At 41.6% G+C, this 24283-nt stretch overlaps 1 protein-coding gene across 6 annotated transcripts in view; it reads left to right on the top strand.

Annotated features, from left to right (window-relative positions):
- The window catches only part of LOC110490023 (zinc finger protein 438), a 103550-nt gene that overhangs the window by 25833 nt on the left and 53434 nt on the right, over positions 1 to 24283 (top strand). Inside the window, exon 1 of one of the 6 annotated variants that reach the window (XM_036944307.1) lies at positions 20598 to 20874. The exons of the other annotated variants lie outside the window; for them this stretch is intronic. The gene's annotated coding sequence lies outside the window, so the exon portion shown is untranslated. Of the gene's footprint in view, positions 1 to 20597; positions 20875 to 24283 lie in introns of those variants that run through there. 6 annotated transcript variants of the gene reach the window in all.

The raw sequence follows: 24283 nt of genomic DNA, 5'->3' as shown, positions 1-24283 counted from the left end.
TCTGTCCTTTCCCGTGTCACCCAGGACATCTGTTGACGAGAGCAGGCCAATGTCACGCCGAGAAAAAATCCCCTCTATGTACTCTCTGAGCTACTGTTCATAATTCATTCGCTATACATCTAGTCAACCGAATGTATTTCAATAAATTATTTCACTCCAAGGACACACTTCAATCTATCTCCCATTGTCCCATATGGTCCCTTAAAGCCAAACCGTCTTGTTATCTCATCCATTCCTCATGTGGTGAATGGTAGATTAACAAACATATTAAAGGCTTTCCATAGAGCATGTCCACTCTTTGTTTATCACCGCTATGCTCTGCCAAAAGAACCTCTCTCTCTTTTTATAAGGGATTCATGGATTTAGTTCCAGTTTTTCTTAGTGATTTAGTGTAGAACTCAGGCTAGGATTGCAGCTCAAATGGCAGTCTATTTCCTTATATTAGGATGTCCAGGGACAAAATGAAACTTTGGTTCTGGTGTTCTACTTTGTATCCCATGTTATAGAGAAGCTTTATTTCATGAGGATAGGATTTACCATTGCTGAGATTTTATTTTCAAGTGATCGGAAAAGGTCAAAGGTTGCAGACAGGTTAATGTTAATCCCTAGTCAATAATGGCACAAAATCACATGGATTCTTAAATTAAACACGTTTTGTCCAATATCTCAAGATATGGTGGTCATATTGTTATGACATGTTCAGGGCTGATGTAGAACACAGAGATAATTCAAATAAAAATAAAATGCGATATTATGCAAATTGGGTACATAATATGCAAATTGTCAGTATGGAATACATTATTACAGTAATTTAAGACCAATAATGGAAGGTAGCATCCCTGTGCCCATGCCTTCTGCGCACACAAACACACACACACACAGCCTGTGTGTGATGTGGTGTGTGTGTGTTAGGCTAACACCGACACACACTTCTCACCAAGTCTGAACTGTAACTAAATGGCTGACCTCATTTAGTCGACAGGTCGGTTGTTTGATTAATAGGCTGGTGGTCGACTGAGATTTCTTTAGTCAAGCAGTAGCAAAAAAATACAATAATAATCATGATGTACAAGAGACCTGTCCTGATTCTTGAGGCTGTGGGGATGGCATAGTCTATCACTCTAACATGTGCTACTGAAATTGTTTTTTGTTACGTAATATAACCATAATGGTGCAACACTAATAAAACAATGATCTTATTTTATCGCTGTCCACGGTTCTGAAACATCCGTATGCTGTTGAATCGGCGCCTTTTCCTAGACCATGTTGCTATGCGCATAGCGACGTTAACCAGCATATTGGTTTTGACATCAAGGTGTGAGGAGGAAGCAGTGAGGTTAGGAGACGAGAAAACAGCCCTTGCCTTAATTGTCTAAAAAAAGTGAGGAGAGTGGTAACACCAACATAATTAGGTCTATAATCAATAGCCTAACTGTTAAATGTGCCTGGCTTTTTAAATCATCCATATATATCTACAGAAATAAGACAGATCCTGCTTCTGTTTGAGTGTTTTGTTTAATAGCCTACTGATTCCTTGAGCACCAAGCCTCACACAATCACATGTCTGATAAATAAACAATTTCACAAATTCAATTTTTTTCTTTTTTTAACAATGCAGCAAGTCTGAGCACAATCAAATCAATTGCGGTCGGACTCCCTCTAGTCATTTGTGTGTCATTTAATTATTTCATCAAACAGTGAGCTTAAAGCATCAGTGCATATAGTTGATTTGATTATAACACATAAGATGTGTCTATATATAGAAAATACACGTTAACAATTTTTTGTCGGGGACAGCCCTACTAATAACATACGTGACCGACAAGCTCGATTCGGTCTTATATAGCAACATTTGAAATTGTGTTTTTTACATTGGCTAAAAGTAGAGATTTCGAGCTAGAAAATGGTATATCATACACTGCAGTTGAGGAACAATGGGGAAGTAATTCTGCTTTGAAATTTGATAAACTTCAACATAAAAAAAAATGACCCTTGAATGTTTTTACTTCTTTGTCTACACCCATACAGCACCGTTCACACCCTTTTAAGCTTTAGCCCCAACCATCTCTTTAAGGATTCACATGAGGTTATGTACTAAACAACAAAAAATGTTAAGACTAAAGGCTGGTTTATACTAGGGGTGTGTTCGTAAAATGTTATTTTGAGTGCCAGTGTGTGCTCTGGGTGTTCGTAAACTTTCAATCTCTGAATTTTTTTACTCCCCCTAGCAGAGCTGGTTAGGCTGTTTTTATGTTATGCAGAGTTTTGGAGACTGCAACCTTGCTGCTGGCAACAATTTAATTGCAAAACGTTTACTGACACTGGCCATATTCAACGGGTGTTGAGCGTTCCTAAATTCATCAGTTATTCTTCTAATCAAATGGCCACCGGCCGATTTACATTGACCCCCCCCCCCCCTCCCCCCCCCATTTGTTTTGTACACTGCTGCTGCTACTTGTTTATTATCTATGCATAGTCACTTCACCCCTACCTCCATGTACAAATTACCTTGACTATCTTGTACCACCGCACATTGACTCCGGTACCAGTACCCCCTGTATATAGCCTTGTTATTTTATTGTTTTATTGTATTTTCCTTTAGTTTATTTAATAAACATTTTCTTAACTCTTTCTTGAACTGCACTGTTGAAGGGCTTGTAAGTAAGCATTTCACGGTAAGGTCTACCTACACCTGTTGTGTGTATATAGCGCATGTGACAAAGTTTGATTTGATTAGAAATCGGAGTAGATAGCCAGAGCGAAATGACCAACTACGTCTATTGACAGTTGTCGCAGTGACATCATAACATTCTATTGAAATGGTTACTTGCATAGTGGAGGCTGTCTCTCGCCCGGCTTGTTCCTTCAGCGAACAGCGCCGGGCACTCGCAAGCTAGCACTCTTCATGGGAATGAGGGTGGCGACACGTGAATTAGAACCAATCTCTTACAACCCATACATCAAAACGTAGCTACGAAGCTCTACTTTGTAACCTGCAAGAGAAAGAAATTGAAATAATAGTAAAATAATAACACAAGGAATAAGTACACAATGAGTAATGATAACTTGGCTATATACACGGGGTACAAGTAACACATTGATGTGCAGGGGTACGAGGTAATTGTGGTAGATATGTACATATAGGTAGGGATAAAGTGACTAGGCAACAGGATAGGTAATAAACAGTAGCAGCAGTGTATGGGATGAGTAAAAAGAGTTAGTGCAAAATGTCTGTGCATATAATCCGGGTAGCTATTGGTTAACTATTTAGCAGTCTTATGGCTTGGGGATAGAAGCTGGGTTCTGGGTTCTGTTGGTTCCAGCCTTTGTGCATTGGTACTGCTTCCTGTGCGGTAGCAGAGAGAGCAGTTTATGACTTGGGTGGCTAGAGTTGCACATTTTGGGGAATTTTCATAGGTGGAAACTTTCCATGGGAATTAACGGAAAGTTAATATTAATTCCATTCAAATGTTTTTTTTAAACATTTTTTTTATTGGATATATTTACCATATCATATGGAGGCAGAAACATTAACCTTTTACCTCATCATAAGTAGACATAATTGCAAATGATTAAATCCTTCCAATAGAAAAAATAATAATAATCTATTTAGTTATGAATTTAACTTTAATTGAGTTCACTCCTAGCATGGGATGATTTCACTAAACAACAAAAGAAGGGGGATATTTAATGATCCCCAATGATCCATCGCATCTCCCAAAAACGTGTTCAACATACATCTGTAAAATGATAGTCTAGAAACCTTGACCTCCTCAATGTCCAGACTATAAGGCCTCATCACTGTCACTTTCCAACCTTGTTGAGGATGGCTTGTTGTCAGGCTTGAAAAGCCTCAAATTTGCCCGGATGGCCACCAATTTTTCAAATCTTGTATTGGTCAGACTTTTGTGTGCTTTGGTGTGGGTGTTCCCAAACAAGGACCAGTCGTGCTCTGAGGCGGCTGATGTTGGTAGGATGAAGGAGGCAACGGGAAAGAGCCTCATATCCACAAAGTCCTCTTCACCAGGTGGCTGATGACATATGTTGGCACGACTGCCATATTGCATCTCCATCGCAAGCCCTTGCTTGGAAGTGTACTTCACCCAACTGCCAAAAACCTTGCCCTCATCCAGGCCAAGTTGGCGAGATACGGTAGTAATGATCCCATAGGCCTTGTTGATCTCTGCACCAGACAGGATGCTCCAGCATACTTGGCGTCCAATGTGTACGCTGCAGCGTGTTTGGGCTTCAGGCAGAAGTCTTCACGCAGAGTTTCCTCTACTTGGAGCAACAGTGAAGTGGGCAGGGCAGTACGGATTTCTTCTGTTACATCTGCTAGCAGAGTCTGAACATCAGACAGGATTGCATTTTCTCCCTCAATCCGTGCAATGACTACTGCTATAGGTTTCAGGAGTTTTAGGCTGCTTACCACTCTCTCTCAAAATTCTCAGGATCCTCTTGATGGGGCTGTCCATATCGGCAGACTGTGATATGGCCATTTCTTGGAGAGACTCCTTCCCCTCCAGGAGACTGTCAAACATGATGGCAACACCACCCCAACGGATGTTGATGGGCAGCTTCAATGTGGTGCTCTTATTCTTCTCACTTTGCTTGGTGAGGTAGATTGCTGCTTTAACTTGATGACCTTCACACACCTAGCCATTTCCTGCCTCTCTTGTAGAGTATTTCCAATGTTTTCGGTGCCATGATGTCTTTGAGGAGCAGATTCAAAGCATGAGCAGCATAGACAATGGGTGTGATGGGAAGTTAGGACTCCTCCACTTTAGACCAAGCAGCCTTCATGTTCGCAGCATTGTCTTTCACCAGTGCAAATACCTTCTGTGGTCCAAGGGCATTGACTGCCTTCAGCTTATCTGCAATGTAGAGACCGGTGTGTAGAATACTGGTTGAAGGTTGGAGATGATGTAGTTAATTATTCCTTGCCCGCAAACATTCGACTATCCATCAGAGATGATTGCAGTACAGTCTGCTTTCTCTATGATTTGCTTGACCTTCACTTGAACTCTGATGAACTCTGCATCCGTCAAATGAGTAGATAAAGCATGTCTGGTTGGATAGGTGTATGCTGGACGAAGAACATTCAGATATCTCTTCCAATACTCATTGCCTGTGAGCATCAAAGGCTAACCCGTTGCATACACAGCTCGAGCAAGACATTCATCAGCATTTCTCTGACTACGTTCCTCCATTGAGTCAAAAAAATCTTCTGATTCCAGGAGGACCATGCGCTGTTGCTATCAATAAGGTGTCTGATTCATAATTTTCACCTTGAATATAAGTCGAGGGACTTTTGTCAGAGGTTGCTTGTTGGGAGCGCTGAGGGATCTTTATGCACTTGGCCAAATGATTCTGAATCTTTGTTGCATTCTTCACATATACTTTGGCACAGTATTTGCAAATGTACACAGCTTTTCCTTCTACCTTAGCTGCAGTGAAATGTCTCCACACATCAGATAGTGCCCGTGGCATTTTCTTGTAAAGATTAGTGAAAAAAAATATTTAAAAAAACTCCTACAATTCCATGTACATATAAATAGTTAAGCAGTTAGATTAAACAACTCCTTGGTAGGATAAATGTTTTAAAATGAAACAGATGGAAACCGGTGAGTTAACACTCTTCAGTTCACAGGCCCAAGCAAGCTAAAAACCCACATGGTAGAAAAAACTAACTAGCAGAAATTGTTAAGTTAGAAATTATTTAAACACACTTTGCTGTAGGCAACTATTTACTAGTTAACAAAAAATAATGTATGTCATATAAAATATATTCACCACACAAGCATGTAGTCCTTGGCTCAGACAGTATAGTAGTGTGGGCTCAATGGCATCTCATTAGTGTGCAATATCTTGAGAATCAGCTGTACATGTGATGGAAGAATGCGCTGTGCATGCAGAGGGTTGCAATTTCATGGAATTGGGGAAAGTTGAACCAAAATATGCCACAAGACCTAGAATTGCCTCGTATATCCCACAACAAAAGTTCACCGTTATAAGCAATTTTTTTTTGATGAATTTAAGCAAAATTCCCTAACTTCTAGGGCTTAACTTCCCATGAAAAATTTTGGGAAAAATGTTGGATATTTACCGGAAAGTTTCTGACCCTTTACAACCCTACTGGCGTCTGACCATTTTGAGGTCCTGGATGGCAGGGAGCTCGGCCCCAATGATGTACTAGGATGTACACACTACACTCTGTAGCGCCTTGCCAAGCAGTTGCCATACCAATCGGTGATGAAGCCAGTCAAGATGCTCTCAATGGCGCAGCTATATAACTTTTTCAGGATCTGAGGGCCCATTTCAAATCTTTTCAGCATCCTGAGGGGGAAGAGGCGTTGTTATGCCCTCTTCACAACTGTTGGTGTGTGTGGACCATGATAATTCCTAAGTGATTTGGACACTGAGGAACTTGAAGCTCTCGACCTGCTCCATCCACTACAGCCCCATCAATGTGGATGGAGGAGTGCTCGGCCCTCAGTTTCCTGTAGTCCACAACAGCTCATTTGCCTTGCTGACATTGAGGGAGAGTTTTCTTGTCCTGACCCCATACTGCCAGGTCTCTGACCTCCCTTTAGGCTGTCTCATCATCGTCAGTGACTAGGTCTACCACTGTCATGTTGTCGGCAAACTTAATGATGGTATTGCAGTTGTGCACAGCCACGCAGTCATGGGTGAACAGGTAGTACAGGAGGGGACTAAGCATGCACCGCTGAGGGGCCCCTGTGTCAGAGTCAGAGTGGTGGATGTGGATGTGTTGTTGCCTAACCTCACCACCTGGGGGCGGCCTGTCAGGAAGACCAGGATTCAGTTACAGGGGAAGATGTTTAGTTTAGGGATGAGGCTGGAGGGCACTATTGTGTTGAACGCTGAGCTGTAGCCAATTAACATTATTCACACGTCAGTGTTCCTTTTGTCCAGGTGGGAAAGGGCAGTGTGGAGTGCAATAGAGATTGTGTCATCTGTGTATCTGTTGGAGCAGTATGCAATTTGGAGTGGGTCCAGGGTGTCTGGGATGATGGTGTTAATGTGAGCCTTGACCGGCATTTCAAAGAATTTGATGGCTACAGATGTGAGTGCTATAGTCATTTAGACAGGTTAACTTGGTGTTCTTTGACACAGGGACTATGGTGGCCTGCCTAAAACATGTAGGTATTACAGACTGGGTCAGGGAGAGGTTGAAGATACCTGCCAGTTATTCTGCACATGCTCTGAATATGTGTCCTAGTAATCCGTCTGGCCCTGCTTCCTTGGGAATGTTTACCTGTTTAAAGGTCATTCTCACATCAGCTACAGAGAGTGATCACACAGTCATCCGGAACAGCTGGTGCTCTCATGCATGTTTCAATTGTGCTAGCCTCGACACAAGCATAGATGGTATTTACAGTAGCTCGTCTGGTAGGCTTGCATTACTGGACAGCTCATGGCTGGGTTTCCCTTTGTAATTTGAGATGGCTGGTAAACCCTGCGTCAGCCGGTGTATTAGGATTCGATCTTTGGTGCTTTGCCTGTTTGATTGTTTGTCGGCGGACGTAGCAAGATTTCTGTTAAGCGTCCGGATTAGTGTCCAGCTCTACCCTTGAGCTCAGTGTGCATATTTCTTGTAATCCATGGCTTCTGTTTGGGATATGTACGGTCACTGGGGACAGCGTCATCAATGCACTTATTAATGAAGCCGGTGACTGATGTGGTAAACTCCTCAATGCTGTCGGATGATTCCCGGAACATATTCCAGTCTCTGCTAGCGAAAACAGTCCTGTAGCTTAGCATCTGCTTCTCATCGGACCACTTCCGTATCGAGTGTCAGTGGTACTTCCTGTTTCAGTTTTAGCCTGTAAGCAGGAATCGAGAGGATAGCGTTATGGTCTGATTTGCCAAATCAAGGTCGAGAGAGAGCTTTGTATATGCGTCTCTGTGTGTGGAGTAAAGGTGAGCTGGAGTTTTTTCGCCTTTCGTTGCACAGGTGACATGCTGGTTGAAAATGAGGTTAAACGGATTTCAGTTTTCCTACATTAAAGTCCCCAGTCACTAGGAGCGCTGCCTCTGGTTGAGCATGTTCTTGTTTGCTTATGGCCTTATAAAGCTCGTTGAGTGTGGTCTCAGTGCTCTCTTGGTAAATAGTATGGTCTACAGTCTCACGCTACAGAAACAGGAGATGGCTCTTGCTCCTATGAGCCGTTCCGGCTCGCACGCGCCATGGCTCATATTTACAGCTTGTCAAGAGGTATTGTAACTCAGGTGAGCAGAACCTCAAGACTTCCTTAATATTAGAGATTGTGTACCAGCAGTTGTTGACAAAGAGACATGCACACCCTACCCTGAGATTCCCAAACACCAGCTAGATTTATTTTGAGCATGTCCTTGTTCAGCCTCGACTCGGAGAAACCGGATATTACTGATCTTCAGATCCCACTGATAGGATAGTCTCAAACGGAGCTCATCTAGTTTATTCTCCAGTGATTGTACGTTAGCCAATAGAACGGAGGGTTGAGGCGGTTTGTCCACTCTCCGACGTAGTCACGCCAGGTATCCCGCACGCCGTCTCCTCCTTCGTCCGGGATTTGGTCCTGGTCCGTGATAATCAGTATGTCTTTCGCTTCCAACTCATTGAAGTAGTCCTCTTCCAAATCAAGGTTAGTCATAGCTGTTTTGATGTCCAGAAGCTATTTTCATTCATAGGAAACGATGGCAGAAACATTATGTACATGACAGCTATTCCCTCCAGCGCCATTCTTTATATTTCAGTCAGAAGGCGTCTGTGAAACACCATCAGGACTTCCCCATACTTCTTGGCAGTACAATGTCACATTGGGTTGACGAATACCCTTCTCAAAGAGCAAATTGGAACACACTGATTTCGCCGGTTTCACAAAAAGGGCTTTCCCACAGATTTTAATGTTCTTAGCACAGCACTTGCTTTACATTTGGGCTCATATTGCAGAAATATCATAATGTACAGTATTGGGATTTTTAGACATGGGCAACAACTGCCACAATGTATTCAAATTATTTATGTATTTTGACAACCATATTATTGACATTGAGTGAAAACATGGGATTTTGGAAGATGGTTATTGGTCATTGAAATGACAGGAGTCACCGTTATAACCCTCTCCTATGCTCCTGACTGCATGTGCTGCTGCTGGGATGGGGTGTTGACTAGGCAACCAAAGACTTGTTCGCTACAACAAGGCGCAACAAAGTTACCATTGAATCAACCATACAAATGCCCAGCTGTCCCATCTTCAGTCATCTGTTTGTTCCAAACAAACAAACAACCTGGTTATGATGGTTATTTTATTTTCATGACGGTCTTCATCCATAATCATCGTTTACACAATTATATTGTAATTGTGCCAGCCGTACCCCTATAGTGCACTACTTTTGCCCAGGGCTCTATTCATGCGTTGCACCTACATCACTTGGTCGTGTTTTTGGAATTGTCATCAACGTTCTATAGACACGGCAGCCATATTGATCCCCACCTGATGACGAATGCTCAGTCTTTCTGAACAGATGCTAATGACTGTTTCATCTAAATTACACTAATAGTGGCTTGGAAATACAATGGCATTGCTAAAGTAGGCAAATTAGTAGAAAACAATTATGATGTTATCAAGTTTACTTTAGAGAGATGGTAATGTTGCCATTAGCTAGCAAAGTTCGCAATGCTAGTGTTAGCTAGCTACAATTCTGTGCTTTCACCTCAATTTTAGCAAGCTAGCTAAAGTTATACCAAAGATTTGTAAAACTAAACCAAGATAGACCAGCCCCTGTTGTTTCAAATGCGAAAAGTAGCCATAGTGGGCAGAATAAGCAAGGAGGTGGGCAGAGCCCAAGCACATGCTAATGAGATCCTATTGGCGAGTTCTAGCTAACATTTGCATATTTCCGTTGGGGAATGCCTACTCTGTGAAGTGTGCAATAACTCAATTCGCTTTTGCACGCCTTCTAAACAACTCACATTTTTAAAACTTTGGCAAAGGGTAAAGCCTAAAATACTGTCCGTAAAAACAATTGTAGTTTTGGGAACAGAAAACTGTACTGAGATCAAATGTTTCATCGATGAGTAAATTTAAATTAACAGAATGTCGGCCATCTTCTCCCACTGCCGACTAGCTAGTATTTGGTAGTGAGTGGAAACGCCAACCCGGATGCTTCACATTTATACATCCGGTAAAATATGTCTCATTGTTCTGTGGTTATACTACATCTAAAGTCAATCTGGAGAGAGGAGTATTTTCTATTTTCCATGTTTAACAATAAAAAACATTGGGTGGCTTCGTTTTTAGCAGCATAGGGATACATACACAAAACAGCAGTGCCTGCCTTATCACGTAAAACAATGAAATAGTCATTTAAAAAACATCAACAAAAGAGTGCATAGTCCAGCAGCATATTGAAAAATGTAGTCACATAGCGGCGCCTTAAACAAAATGGGACCCCTTGAGACTGGTTACTTGAAAAAAAAAAAAAAAAAAAATATATATATATATATATATATATCTCAGTATCAGCCGCTGTGGTGAAATACCATCTCGATAGGGACATAGGTCCCAGGCACAGCCAGGTAGTGCCTTGCTAACATGGCAACATGAGGGTATATTAATTTGTCTTCCACCATGTAAGTGGATCAGCATCCAGGGGAATACAGTCCACTTCCCTGTATGCGGTCACCTCCTCCTCTATGACCTTGACCTTTGACTTGGTTCCCTGCTCCTGGGTCATGAACAACTCTCCAAAAAGCTCAGCCAAGGCAGACATGTTGGCTCCTGTGGTATCCATGTCTTGACCCTGCAGAATTAAATTAGATTAAAACTACCATCTCTGAAGTGGCTTTAAAAATATGATTTGTTGTTCGAAATATTTCACACTATTGTGACAATTACAATTATTACTTTATAATTGTTAAATCACAAATTAATAAAATAATAAATGTCACATTAACAAAATGAATACAATACCTGTTGTATATTGGTCACAATCTCTGCTGTGAGTTCATCGTAGACTCTCAGACGAGCAGCAGCATCCAGGTGCAGCAGGGACTTGAACCGGGGGTCTAAAGCGGTGCTCTTGTGTAAGAAGTCTTGGACACCAGGGTCAGCATATCTAGGCCCCAGGTTAACTCTGATAGCAGTCTTGACATCCCTTATTGCACGTTCATCTTCAGATGCCACCATTGATTTCAGGACCATTGTTTTCATAGGCAGGAGCATGAAAACTAATGGAATGCTCTCAGTGCATATCAGTGTTGTTCCTCTGCTCGTCTTGTGTCATTTTCAGACAAAGTCACAATCTTTGACATTTTTCCTTACATCTTGTTCAGTCAGTGTAGAAAACACTGCAACTTTCTGCTCAAGGTATCTCTCAACAATGTCATGGCTTGAATTCTATCTAGCAGGGACATGTTGGATTAGTTTGTGGTTTGGCAGCTCCAGCATCTCCTGTTTTGTCTTGAAAACATGTGCAGCAGTTGTGCTTTTGTGAAAGGATACCAACTTCCTGATCTTTGCTAGGAGGCGAGAGATTGGATTCACTGACATTGCTTTTTGAGATACTAGATTATTAACGTGAGCAAAGCATCCTATCTGTGGCCCCAATCCAGGTAGTGCAACTGCATTTAAAATATTTCTAGCATTGTCAGTGGTCACAGGAATTGTTACATTATCCCTCTCCAACTTCCACACTGCAACTACTTCCCTTAGCTCTTCCCCCAACTTTACACTTGTGTCGCTACTCTCGAGGACGTGTTTGAAGGACATGGTTTTTATCTCCCACTCTGCTGTAATTAAATTAACCGTTACAGTAAGGTAGCTCTCAGTAGCTCTAGACGGCCAACTGTCTGTTAGAGCAATAGACCGCGTCTCTGACAACTCGCTCTCAAGTTATTTTTTTTTAAAATGTATGTTTGGGCAAAATGAAGGAATAGTGAAGCACTTTAAACATTTTTCTGAAAACCCGCATTCTCTACCACAGAGAAGGGCCTCATATCTGCCACTATGCATTTTGATATACAGTGCCTTGCGAAAGTATTCGGCCCCCTTGAACTTTGCGACCTTTTGCCACATTTCAGGCTTCAAACATAAAGATATAAAACTGTATTTTTTGTGAAGAATCAACAACAAGTGGGACACAATCATGAAGTGGTACGACATTTATTGGATATTTCAAACTTTTTTAACAAATCAAAAACTGAAAAATTGGGCGTGCAAAATTATTCAGCCCCTTTACTTTCAGTGCAGCAAACTCTCTCCAGAAGTTCAGTGAGGATCTCTGAATGATCCTCTGTTGACCTAAATGACTAATGATGATAAATACAATCCACCTGTGTGTAATCAAGTCTCCGTATAAATGCACCTGCACTGTGATAGTCTCAGAGGTCCGTTAAAAGCGCAGAGAGCATCATGAAGAACAAGGAACACACCAGGCAGGTCCGAGATACTGTTGTGAAGAAGTTTAAAGCCGGATTTGGATACAAAAAGATTTCCCAAGCTTTAAACATCCCAAGGAGCACTGTGCAAGCGATAATATTGAAATGGAAGGAGTATCAGACCACTGCAAATCTACCAAGACCTGGCCGTCCCTCTAAACTTTCAGCTCATACAAGGAGAAGACTGATCAGAGATGCAGCCAAGAGGCCCATGATCACTCTGGATGAACTGCAGAGATCTACAGCTGAGGTGGGAGACTCTGTCCATAGGACAACAATCAGTCGTACATTGCACAAATCTGGCCTTTATGGAAGAGTGGCAAGAAGAAAGCCATTTCTTAAAGATATCCATAAAAAGTGTTGTTTAAAGTTTGCCACAAGCCACCTGGGAGATACACCAAACATGTGGAAGAAGGTGCTCTGGTCAGATGAAACCAAAATTGAACTTTTTGGCAACAATGCAAAATGTTATGTTTGGCGTAAAAGCAACACAGCTGAACACACCATCCCCACTGTCAAACATGGTGGTGGCAGCATCATGGTTTGGGCCTGCTTTTCTTCAGCAGGGACAGGGAAGATGGTTAAAATTGATGGGAAGATGGAAGGAGCCAAATACAGGACCATTCTGGAAGAAAACCTGATGGAGTCTGCAAAAGACCTGAGACTGGGACGGAGATTTGTCTTCCAACAAGACAATGATCCAAAACATAAAGCAAAATCTACAATGGAATGGTTCAAAAATAAACATGTCCAGGTGTTAGAATGGCCAAGTCAAAGTCCAGACCTGAATCCAATCGAGAATCTGTGGAAAGAACTGAAAACTGCTGTTCACAAATGCTCTCCATCCAACCTCACTTAGCTCGAGCTGTTTTGCAAGGAGGAATGGGAAAGAAATTCAGTCTCTCGATGTGCAAAACTGATAGAGACATACCCCAAGCGATTTACAGCTGTAATCGCAGCAAAAGGTGGCGCTACAAAGTATTAACTTAAGGGGGCTGAATAATTTTGCACGCCCAATTTTTCAGTTTTTGATTTGTTAAAAAAGTTTGAAATATCCAATAAATGTCGTTCCACTTCATGATTGTGTCCCACTTGTTGTTGATTCTTCACAAAAAAATACAGTTTTATATCTTTATGTTTGAAGCCTGAAATGTGGCAAAAGGTCGCAAAGTTCAAGGGGGCCGAATACTTTCGCAAGGCACTGTATCTGTGTTGATTTCAGCCGCATATTGTTGCCTGAAGGCTATGGGGAGAAGTGGTTCCCGTTTAATTTTTTCGCCTAGTCCCACCCATTGGCACTTTGGGTTGATGTCGGCGCAAATGAGTAGTCATTTTGCCAGACCTGAATGATACTGGGGCTTCTTCTAGTTCTGGCTCGCCAATGCTTGCCATGTTGCTCCTTTGCATTTAGCTAACAGCTAATTCCTTCATAAGCTCATTTCTGCTACGACGGTCTCTCAGCTCTGTTCTCGCTGGAGTGAAATAACTAATGAGCGGAGCTGCATACAGCTACGAGACTAAACACTTTATTATTGTTATATATTTTTTTTAAAGACAACTTTATTACTATGTGGATATTTTTCCCATGTGAATTTATACGCCTTAGTTTATGCAATCATATTTTTTTACAGTTAAATATATAGATATTTTCCTAGCTATAATATATGATTCATGTATTGTTCGTTTCGCAGTGCGTACCGAACCGTGCACCGTGGACCCTATACCGAATGGTTCAATACGAATACATGTACCGTTTCACCCCTAATTCCAAATGCACTGTACATATTTTATACACGCGTGCGCGTTATGTTACTGCAGCACACACACACACACACACACACACACACACACACACACACACACACACACACACACACACAGTAAATACATAATTTACACAAATGTGCACACCTACAGTCAGCTCAGACAAATGTAGCACAGAGGCCCAGCAGATTTAAATTTAGAATGGAAAATTAATGTGTTTGTGCAACAAATGTTAATGTTAATTTTTCACATTAATTCTTTCTCTAATCAAACCGAATCGTTTCAAACTAAAGCGTATTGTTCTTGTATCGTATTCGAGCCCATGTATCTACACTGAACAAAAATATAAACACAACACGAGTTATATGAACTCTAAGGAAATCAGTCAATTGAAATGAATTCATTAAGCCCTAATCTATGCTTTTCACATGACTATTAATCTGTTGGTCACAGATACCTTAAAAAAAAGTAGGGGCCTGGATCAGAATACCAGTCAGTGTCTGGTGTGACCACCATTTGCCTCATGCAGCGCAACACATCTCCTTCGCATAGAGTTGCTCAGGCTGTTGATTGTGGTCTGTGGAATGTTAGGCCACCCTTCTTCAATGGCCATGTGAAGTTGCTGGATATGGGCAGAACTGGAACACTGTCGTACACGTCGATCCAGAGCATCCCAAACATGCTCAATGGATGACATGTCTGAGTATTCAGGCCTTGGAAGAACTGGGACATGTTCAGCTTCCAGGAATTGTGTACAGATCCTTGTACATTGTGCCGTGCGTTATCATGCTGAACATTGAGGTGATGTGCCATTCATCCGCCGCCGACTGGGCCTCAGGATGTCATCATGGTGTCTCTGTGGATTCAAATTGCCATCGATAAAATGTAATTGTGTTCTTTGTCTATAGTTTATGCCTGCCCATAACATAACCCCTCCATCGGGCACTATGTTCACAACATTGACATCCGCAAATCCCTCGCCCACACAACGCCATACACATGGTCTGCGGTTGTGAGGACTGTTGGACATACTGCCAAATTCTCTAAAATGACGGAGGGGGCTTATGGTAGAGAAATTAACATTAAATTCCTCCTGCAACAGCTCTGGTGGACATTCCTGCTGTTTGCATGCTCCCTCAACTTTAGACAGCTGTGTCATTATGTTGTGTGACACAACTGCACATTTTATTGGCCTTTTTATTGTCCCCAGCACAAGATGCACCTGTGTAATGATCATGTTGTTTAATCAGCTGCTTGATATGCAACACCTGCCAGGTGGATGGATTATCTTGGCAAATGTGAAATGCTCACTAACAGGGATGTAAACAAATTTGCGCACACAATTTCAGAGAAATAAGCTTTTTGTGCATATGGAACATTTCTGGAATGTTTATATTTAGCTCATGAAACATGGAACCAACACTTTACATGTTGAGTTTATATTTTTGTTCAGTCTAGTTACGTATCGAATCATCTTGAAAGGGGAAGATGCACATCCCTAGTATTCTACTATTCTAACTCTCAACAGTTGAGACCCTGACTGAGTTTTAAAAAAAAATGAATTGATCTGCGGGTGTACAAAAAGGGGGCTGCGGGCCAGTTGCCCATCACTGCTCTAGTTCATTCATCTTTATTTTCAAGCCTGTTGAAATGATTTAGACTGGAGCATTCTTCATGGTGACCAGCTGGCCTCCAGTTTCTATATTTGAATCTGTTTTGGTTTACTTGTCTGTTTCATACTGTAAGCTCCCCCTGTGTTACAGTAAGCACAGTCACATGACTTCCATAGCATAGAGCTAGTCAGAGTAGGACATACTGGTGATGAGTGTTCTCTGCCTGTGTTATCAAGGAAACCTCTGTTTCCTAATATGCCTTAATTTGTTTGTGCATCGGTAAAGTGCCAGAACATTTTCCCTTGGCAAAAAACACATTTGATGTGTATGGAGACCAAACCAATAGGGAATTTCATATATTAGGCTAGAAACGGCAAATGTTGTTTAAACGCCTCTTTTAATGTATAAGTCTAACTATATCCTATTTTCTTTTTTAAATGCAGACAGCCTTTCGCTCACATTAGTGTGGATTAGAAATAAGTCAAATTGAAAATATTTTTCCTCCTGGTTTTCCTTTCGTTCCTCTGGCAGGCAGGAAAGGGTTAATGTCCATGTTTCCTGCCTTATTCCCAGTGCTCTTGCTATGTTCTGATTCCCTTCTTGATGTTCAACATTCCCAGGCTCTTATAACCTTCTAGCTAGCCTGCACCGGCCAAGAGTTGTCCCAGGTGAACGAGTGGGCGAACCTCCTGTTTTTTAAGGATAAAATCTCTTCAGTTTTTCTTTTTTCCCCTGTGGGAGTGATGCAAAAGCATTCTCTTTTTTTTTGCATGAATTTCTTAGAACCACGCCATGGGAAAGCATGTTTCCCAAACCATGTTTTGTTGAATTGGCTTAGGTCTATAATAAAACCATACTGTAGGTATGCAAGCCTTGATTTGACTGGAAACAATTAATGCTGAACCTCACTAGTAGCCTACACTGTGTCTGAACCTACGCATTGCACTGAGCTGGTTTAAGAACTTCTAGGGTTGGTAAGGTAGATAAACCCAATGACTGATGCCACTCATTGACTCAGCCTAGAGCTGTCAAAATGAATAATGTGTTGCATTGGGGTCGTTGACCACACCCTTAAAATGTCAATGGTGTGCCAGTTAAATTAGTGGTTTGAAGAGAGATCAATAGAATTCATAGAATGGACCTATTATTGAAATTACACCCAACCTGTATTCAAGAGTGTGCTGTGTCTAAGCCGATGGCGGGCACAACAAACATCTCAGATGCGAAAATGTATATACAATTTTTTACACGTCAAAATTCTTAAACGCTTAAGCCGTAGGGTGGGGGAGGGGTGGTTCTAAGCTGACATATGAAATTGTTTTAAGAATCATTTAGCTATTAGATTTAGAATTGTAGTATTAAAAACCTCTTGGCTTGGTTTTTGCTCTGACATGCACTGTCAACTGTGGTACCCTTTTTATATAGACAGGTGTGTGCCTTTTGCAAATCATGTCCAATCAATTGAATTTACCACAGGTGGAATCAAGTTGTGGAAAACATCTCAAGGATGATCAATGGAAACGGGAATCACCTGAGCTCAATTTAGAGTCTCATGGCAGAGGGTCTGAATACTTATGTAAATAAGGTATTTCTGTTTTTTATTTTCAATACATTTGCAAAAATGTGAAAACTTTTTTTGTTATTGTGTGTAATCAATTTGCGGATAAGGCTGTAACGTAACAAAGTGTGTAAAACGTCAAAGGGTCTGAATATTTTGCGAATGCACTGTATGTTGATGTTGGTGTGGTGCTGGAGATGATGAATATGAATGTGATAATTTTAGAAATGCCCTTAAAGTAATTGATGTTAAGAAAAAATGTTTTTTATTCAAAACATTTTTTTCAAGAAATGATAAAATACTGTACTTTGACAAACCTGTTTGTAAGCTTTTAAAATGATATCAAACTCAACCGTTAATCGTTTCCAGTAATGAAGACACGGATATGGTGGGGTATGCAAAATGAGTCAACTTTGAGCACCTCTATCTCCTGAATGATTTGGCACTTTCTGACCATTTCTACCATGAGCAAATATAGTTAGTCAGAAGTTTACATACATCTTAGCCAAATACTTTTTTCACAGTTCCTGACATTTAATCCTAGTAAAAATTCCCTGTCTTATGTCAGTTAGGATCACCACTTTATTTTAAGAATGTGAAATGTCAGAATAATAGTAGAGTGATTTATTTCAGCTTTTATTTCTTTCATCACATTCCCAGTGGGTCAGAAGTTTACATACACTCAATTAGTATTTGGTAGCATTGCCTTTAAATAGTTGAACTTGGGTCAAACATTTCAGGTAGCCTTCCACAAGCTTTCCACAATAAGTTGGGTGAATTTTGGCCCATTGCTCCTGACAGAGCTGGTGTAACTGAGTCAGGTTTGTGGGCCTCCTTACTCGCACACGCTTTTTCAGTTCTGCCCACAAATTTTCTATAGGATTGAGGTCGGGGCTTTGTGAAGGCCACTCCAATACCTTGACTTTGTTGTCCTTAGGCCATTTTGCCATAACTTTGGAGGTATGCTTCTGGTCATTGTCCATTTGGAAGACCCATTTGCAACCAAGCTTTAACTTCCTGACTGATGTCTTGAGATGCTGCTTCAATATATCCGTATCATTTTCCTACCTCATGATGCCATCTATTTTGTGAAGTGCACCAGTCCCTCCTGCAGCAAAGCAACCCCTCAACATGATGCTGCCACCCCTGTGCTTCACAGTTCACAGGAATGGTGTTATTCGGCTTGCAAGCCTCCCCCTTTTCCTCCAAACATAACGATGGTCATTATGGCCAAACAGTTCTATTTTTGTTTCATCAGACCTGAGGACATTTCTCCAAAAAGTAAGTTTTTTTGTCCCCATGTGCAGTTGCAAACCGTAGTCTGGCTTTTTTCTGGTGGTTTTTGAGCAGTGGCTTCTTCCTTGCTGAGCGGCCTTTCAGGTTATGTCGATATAGGGACTCGTTTTACTGTGGATATAGATACTTTTGTACCTGTTTCCTCCAGCATCTTCACAAGGTCCTTTGCTTTTGTTCTGGGATTGATTTGCACTTTTCCTACCAAAGTACGTTCATCACTAGAAGACAGAATGCGTCTCCTTCCTGAGCGGTAGGACTGCTGCGTGGTCCCATGGTGTTTATACTTGTGTACTATTGTTTGTACAGATGGGTGTGGTACCTTCAGGCGTTTGGAAATCGTGGACTTGTGGAGGTCTATAAGTTTTTTCTGAGGTCTTGGCTGATTTTCTTTTGATTTTCCCATGATGTCAAGCAAAGGGGCACTGAGTTTGAAGGTAGACCTTGAAATACATCCACAGGTACACCTCCAATTGACTCAAATAATGTCAATTAGCCTATCAGAAGCTTCTAAAGCCATGACATCATTTTCTGGAATTTTCCAAGCTGTGTAAATGCACAGTCAACTTAGTGTATGTGAACTTCTGACCCACTGGAATTGTCATACAGTGAAATAATCTGTCTGTAAACTATTGTTGGAAACATTTCTTGTTTCATGCACAAAGTAGATGTCCTCACCGACTTGCCAAAACTGTAGTTTGTTAACAAGAAATGTGTGGAGTGGTTGAAAAATGAGTCTTAATGACTCCAACCTATGTAAACTTTCGTCTTCATCTGTATATATGTGGTCAAAAAGTGATTTGAAATCAATTGACTAGTTTAATTAGCCTAGCTGAGAGGTTCTTTTGACATAGCAGAACCATGTCCTTGAATAGAAAATGTACTTAAATGTATGAGCATCGGGTATGGCTATTCTTAATTTCAATGCATCAGCTACACCACAGGCTCCAATTTGAATAAAGATCAGATCGTCCTTGATCATTTGCAAGCCTCATAGATTCCTCCTCTGTAATTGGAGACTGTTTGCCAAACATTTCTTCCTGCATCCAAACATATCTGCAGGAACATTCCCACGTTCTTTCTTTCTTATTTTCTCCCACCACATTTTTTTCCCACGCCATTCCATTTCTCTCGGGACACCTGATAGACGGACCGACGGACATGTTTGGGCTGTGTTCACGTTGTCTTTTCAAATAAATCAAGCCCAGATTGGAATAACAACAGGAGGGGCTTCTCGGCATAGACCATGGACCTCACCCAGGACCCAGGAGCAGACCTGCCAAGGAAGCCTGTCTATATTTAGCCTAGTGATGCTCCAGCTAATTGCCTTCCTTGGCCTAATCATTTACAGGCTACAGGAGCAGCTCACAAATGACTGCAGAGGCCAGAACACTCCTAACCCTGATGTTAAGATCCCAACATTGACCGTGATCTCAGAGCTCTACATATAAGACTGGCAAATGAGGGAATTCTTTAGACTTTTTATCTACCATCTTGGATCTGAGTCTGGCTGCAACACTCCTACTTTGCATAAGTCCCAAAGTTGCTGTCTTGAGAACAACGCTTTTCTATGAGATCTAAATCAGCTGATTGTGATCTTGATTGTGATATGTAAGCCATAGCCATGCATAGCCACAGACTATAGGTATACTTCAACAGTCCAGTGAAACACACTGAAACTGTACTAACAGCAGCACTAACCCACACAACTTTAGCACAGCTATGACAACGGAAGCAGCTCCCATGTGGGCTCCATTAGGACTGATGGCAGACCAGACCTGGCAGTATGGGCTTGCCCATCCCTCGCTATCTGGTTGCCAATATAGGCCTACAATGTGGTGGTGTGCTGGTTCTGGTGGCAAAGTTTGCTTACCGCTCCAGGTTTTTTCTTTTTACCCATCCCCCTATGTGTGTTGTGTTACAGCAGCGTTTCCTGTGTGGTTCCTGTCCCCACTCTCGCCCTCAGTGAAGCCGCAGACACATGATCGTCAGGGGTTGCGGTGGGAGATGGTACATAGGAAGAGCGGAGAGGGATAATTCCGAGAGGGGGCCTTGCCTCGAGCCTTATAAAACACCAGGAAAGAGGCTTTCCTTCCTGGTTGTTCTCTCACGGGAACTCTGGTAAATCTGTGGCCTCCCAGGCCTTTCCAAGGGCATTTCCATCACATTGGATACCTGCCTGTGCCAGGTTGGTGGAAAAGGTAGGAATAGTTTTTGGTGCCATCAATTAGTTATTGAAATGTCCTGTATGTGTAGGGCCTGCAGTTTTTCCTGATCTTGCCCTATATACAATAGCCTACAATGTCATACATACAGCACCTTCAGAAAGTAAAGGCAAGTCTTTAGGCATTGTTTCAGGCTTTTACTCTGTAAAATGAGGGAGAAACACCACTTTCAATGAGAGGACAGTGGACATTTCCAGACATGAGTCCTGCGCGTGACCGGAACCGTGCCTTTCTTGTTTTTCCTTTTCTATTGACGAAGCTATTGTCCGGTTGAAATATGATCGGTTATTTATGACAAAAACAACCTGAGGATTGATTATAAACATCGTTTGACATGTTTCTACAAACTTTTATGGTACTTTTTAGATTTTTTTGCCTGCCTGCTGTGACCGCGCTTTGTTCCAATGGATTACTGGACAAAACGCACCAACAAAATGAAGGTTTTTGAATATAAAGAGGGACTTTATCGAACAAAACAAACATTTAATGTGTAACATGGAGTCTTGGGAGTGCAACCATATGAAGATCATCAAAGGTAAGTGATACATTTTATCGCTATTTCTGACTTTTGTTACTCCTCTACTTGGATGGTTACTGTTTGTAATGATAGATGTAATGATAGATGTGTATTATGTATTTCTGTTTTTGAATTTGGCGCTCTGCAATTTTACTGGATGTTGGCCAGGTGGGACGGTAGCGTCCCACAACCCCAAGAGAGGTTAAACAGCTTGGAAAATTCCAGAAAATTATGTCATGGCTTTAGAAGCTTCTGATTGGCATCATTTGAGTCAATTAGAGGTATACCTGTGGATGTATTTCAAGGCCTACCTTCAAACACAGTGCCTCTTTGCTTGACTTCATGGGAAAATCAATAGAAAATCAGCTAAGACCTCAGAAAAAAGATTGTAGACCTCCAAGTCTGGTTCATTCTTGGGAGCAATTTCCAAACGCCTGAAGGTACCACGTTCATCTGTACAAACAATAGTACGCAAGTATAAACACCATGGGACCACGCAGCCGTCATACCGCTCAGGAAGGAGACGTGTTCTGTCTCCTAGAGATGAATGTACTTTGGTACAAATCAATCCCAGAACAACATCAAAGGACATTTGTGAAGATGCCTTGAGGAAACCGGTACAAAAGTATCTATATCCACAGTAAAACGAGTCCTACATTGACATAACCTGAAAGGCCGCTCAGCAAGGAAGAAGCCACTGCTCCAAAACCACCATAAAAAAGCCAGACTACGGTTTGCAACTGCACATGGGGACAAAGATTGTACCTTTTGGGGAAATGTCCTCTGGTCTGATGAAACAAAAATAGAACTGTTTGGCCATAATGACCATTGTATGTTTGGAGGAAGAAGGGGGAGGCTTGCAAGCCGAAGGACACCATCAAAACCGTGAAGCACTGGGGTGGCAGCATTATGTTGTGGGGGTGCTTGGCTGCAGGAGGGACTGGTGCACTTCACAAAATAGATGGCATCATGAGAAGGATAATGATGTGGATATATTGAAGCAACATATCAAAATATAAGTTAGGAAGTTTAAGCTTGGTCGCAAATGGGTCTTCCAAATAGACAATGACCCCAAGCATACTTTCAAAGTTGTGGCAAAATGGCTTAAGGACAACAAAGTCAAGATATTGGAGTGGCCATCACAAAGCCCTGACTTCAATCCTATAGAAAACTGAAAGCATGTGCGAGCAATGAGGCCTACAAACCGGACTCAGTTACACCGGCTCTGTGAGGAGTAATAGGCCAAAATTCACCCAACTTACTGTGGGAAGCTTGTCGAAGGCTGCACAAAACGTTTGACCCAAGTTCAACAATTTTAAAGGCAATGCTACCGAATACTAATTGAGTGTATGTAAACTTCTGACCCACTGGGAATATGAAGAAATAAATAATTCTCTCTACTATTATTCTGACATTTCACATTCTTCAAATAAAAGGTGATGATCCTAACTGACCTACGACAGGGAATTTTTACTAGGATTAAATGTCAGGAATTGTATTTATCATTATTAGTCATTTAGGTCAACATTGGATCATTCAGAGATCCTCACTGAACTTCTGGAGAGAGTTTGCTGCACTGAAAGTAAAGGGGCTGAATAATTTTGCACGCCCAATTGTTCAGTTTTTGATTTGTTAAAAAAGTTTGAAATATCCAATAAATGTCGTTCCACTTCATGATTGTGTCCCACTTGTTGTTGATTCTTCACAAAAAAATACAGTTTTATATCTTTATGTTTGAAGCCTGAAATGTGGCAAAAGGTCGCAAAGTTCAAGGGGGCCGAATACTTTCGCAAGGCACTGTAGATAACACTATTTACCAAGAGAGTTTGTCTATAGCTTATCATGAGATATTCTACCTCAGGCGAGCAAAATCTCGAAACTTCCTTACTGTGAGAATTCGTGCACCGGCTGTTGTTTTCAAATATACATAGACCATCACCTCTTGTCTTACCAGAGGTGGCTGTTCTATGCTGCCGATGCAGCGTAAAACCCACCAGCTGTATGTTATTCATGTCCTCGATTAGCCACGACTCGGTGAAATGTAAGATATTACAGTTTAATGTCCGGTTGGCAGTATGTATGTGATCATAGTTTGTCTATTTTATTATCCAATGATTGTACATTGGCTAGTAGGACCGATGGTAAAGGTGTATTGTATTACCCACTCGCCGTCAGATCCTTACAAGGCACCCTAACCTACGTCCCAGATATCTCCGTCTCCTTCTCCTGTGAATGACAGGGATGAGGGCCTTGTCGGGTGTCTGAAGTAAATCCTTTGTCTCAGACTCGTTAAAGAAATAATCATTTTTCTGTACAAGGTGAGTATTGTGATCACTGTACTGATATCGAGAAGCTATTTTTGGTCATAAGATACGGTGGAAGAAACATTATGTACAAAATAAGTAAAATAACGCAAAAAAACACAATTTCACAATTGGTTGAGGCACCGTAAAACGGAAGCTATCTCCTCTGGTGCCATTTATAATAGCCCCTGTCTATGTGAAGGTCCCATAGTTGACAGTGCATGTCAGAGCAAAAACCAAGCCATGAGGTTGAAGGAATTGTCCGTAGAGCTCCGAGACAGGATTGTGTCGAGGTACTGATCTGGGGAAGGGTACTAAAACATTTCTGCAGTATTGAAGGTCCAGAAACGCAGTGGCCTCCATCATTCCTAAATGGAAGAAGTTTGGAACCTCCAAGACTTCCTGAAGCTGTCTGCCCAACCAAACTGAGCAATCGGTGGAGAAAGGGCCTTGGTCAGGGAGGTGACCAAGTACCCAATGGTCATTCTGACAGAGCTCTAGACTTCCTTTGTGGAGATGGTTATCCTCCTGGAAGGTTTCCCCCATCTCTGCAGCACTCCACCAA

The sequence above is a fragment of the Oncorhynchus mykiss genome, chromosome 15, assembly GCF_013265735.2.
Source record: "Oncorhynchus mykiss isolate Arlee chromosome 15, USDA_OmykA_1.1, whole genome shotgun sequence".
Classification (NCBI taxonomy): Eukaryota; Metazoa; Chordata; class Actinopteri; order Salmoniformes; family Salmonidae; genus Oncorhynchus; species Oncorhynchus mykiss.
Note: the sequence above shows the minus strand (reverse complement) of the source record. Positions and strands in the feature narration are given on the sequence as shown.